Here is a 2546-nt window from a genome sequence, read left to right as displayed (position 1 = left end):
GACAGACAGACAGACAGAATGACTGAACGACAGAAAGAATGATTGAACGACAGACAGACAAAACAACTCAATGACAGGAAGAATGACTGAATAACAGACTTAACGACTGAACGACAGACAGACAGAATGATTGAATGACAGACAGAATGACTGAACAATTGAACAACTGAACGACAGACAAAATGACTGAACGACAGACAGAACGTTTGAACGATTGAACAACTGAACGACAGACAATGACTGACAGACAGACAGACAGAATGACTGAACGAACGAATGACCAACAAACAGGTAGAACAGACAAACAAACAAACGAAAGAACAAACTAACGATAGACAGACAGAGAAAACGAACGAATGAACAAATGAACGACAGACAGACAGACAGACAGACAGACAAACAGAATGATTGAACGAACGAATGACCAACAAACAGGTAGAACAGACAAACAAACAAACGAAAGAACAAACTAACGATAGACAGACAGAGAGAACGAACGAATGAACAAATGAACGACAGACAGAACGAATGAATGAATGACAGATAGCTAGATAGACAGACAGAACGATTGAACAAACGAACAACCAACAGAAAGGCAAAGCGAACGAATGAACGAACGAACAAAAGAACGACAGAACGAACGAATGAATGACAGATAGACAGAACGACTGAACGAACGAATGACCAACAGACAGGTAGAACAGACAAACAAACAAACGAAAGAACAAACGAACGATAGACAGACAGAATGACAGAATGAACAATCGAACAAACAAACAAATGAAAGAACAAAAGAACAACAGACAGACAGAGCGAACGAATGAACGAACGAACAAAAGAACGACAGAACGAATGAATAACAGATATATAGATAGACAGACAGAACGATTGAACGAACGAACAAATGAACGAACAACAGACTAACAAACAAACGAAAGAACAAATGAACGATAGACAGACAGAATGACAGAATGAACGATAGAACAAACAAACAAATGAAAGAACAGAACAGATACAGAACAGAACGACAGAATGAAAGGCAGAATGAATGAATGAATGAATGAATGAATGAAGGAACAAATAATTGATAGAAAGACAGACACAGAACAAACGATCAAACAAACAAACAAATGAAAGAACAAATGAATGACAGACAGAATGAATGAACAAACGAACGAACGAACAAACAACAGAAAGACAGAATGAACAAACAACAGATGGATGGATGGATGGATGGATGGATAGACAGATAGATAGATAGATAGATAGATAGACTGATTGATGGATGGGTTGATAAATTCAGTGTGTTGAGTTCCCAGTGATTCTTGAGTTGTGAACTCTCTAATTGCTCTCTGTCCTCTGACTGCTCTGTTTCTCTTCCTCCACATGAATCATATTTAAGCTTCTATTTCTATTCTGGTGTTTTTTGTTTTGAAAATCCTTTTGTTGACTCTCTTCTCGTCTAAGAGCAGAAAGCCTGGACTCCGCCAGCGTTTATGAAGCTCGACACTCCGCCAGTGTTCTCTCGCTCTCGTAATCGTCTCTCTCAGGCACAGAGCGTCTCTGATTAATGACTCTCTCAAAGCAGCAAACTAGAGTGAAGCTCAAGCAGGTGCTGATCAAACCTCACGCCACGTGTTTGATCTGCACACAGCAACAAGTCGTGTTCAAAGGTGACATTCTCACGCCCAACGACGTCTTCAAAGTGCTCCATTAGAACAGACGATGCCGGTGCTCTGCGTCGAGTTGAAAGATAATGTAAATGTCAACTACATCTTCATCTATTATATGCTGAATGATGTGCGCTTTTAACTTTCATTGTGCTGGCAGACACACTAACCTCAGACACACTGAAGCCAGACGCATCGATTCTCTGCTTAAACCGTTTCCTCTTATCACCTCCTCTTGTAGCCTGTGGCTGCGTCTCAATCTGCACACTACTTCAGCAGTAAGCACACTACCCAGGGAATCAGACATTTGTGGGCCGGTTACATGAAGCTCTGAAACGTTTGCTTACTAGACATTCCCCTTTTCAGGGCATTGAATAATCATAATTGAATAAGTGTTTAGTAAACACGGTCCTTACTAGTAGTGATGGGAGAAACTAAACTTTGTAAAACTCTGAATCAACTGATTCAAAAAAGCACTTGAAAGGCCACACTCTGGTCAGAAGGCTTCAGTAAATGCAACAAAAACTCAGCCTAGACATGCATAAAAAGTGCAATTAATAAATCATCTTATATTATTAAATATGTGTTTTTTCTTCATTTGCAGAGTTTGTTTTGTTCGTCTATGGGGAGTTTGGTTAATCAGGCCAATAAGAGTCTATTAACTATAACTCTTTCTTTTTATTACACAAATGTGTCATTAAAATGTTTGCAAATTTATAAAACTGATCCGAGATCAGGTAAAGTCCATGCAGACACTGGTTCAAGGGTCAACAGTGATCATTTTTAAAAGTTTTGACGTAACATATATAGACAGACAGATATAGATAGATAGATATAGATAGATAGATAGATAGATAGACAGACAGACAGACAGAT

At 39.0% G+C, this 2546-nt stretch overlaps 1 protein-coding gene across 1 annotated transcript in view; it reads right to left on the bottom strand.

Moving 5' to 3' along the window:
* LOC107731304 (netrin receptor DCC-like) overlaps positions 1-2546 on the bottom strand; it is a gene marked incomplete at its 5' end in the record, with an annotated part of 67152 nt that overhangs the window by 48083 nt on the left and 16523 nt on the right. The gene's annotated exons all lie outside the window — the stretch shown is intronic.

The sequence above is a fragment of the Sinocyclocheilus rhinocerous genome, unplaced genomic scaffold, assembly GCF_001515625.1.
Source record: "Sinocyclocheilus rhinocerous isolate Xijiao unplaced genomic scaffold, SAMN03320098_v1.1 scaffold2594, whole genome shotgun sequence".
Taxonomy (NCBI): domain Eukaryota; kingdom Metazoa; phylum Chordata; class Actinopteri; order Cypriniformes; family Cyprinidae; genus Sinocyclocheilus; species Sinocyclocheilus rhinocerous.
Note: the sequence above shows the minus strand (reverse complement) of the source record. Positions and strands in the feature narration are given on the sequence as shown.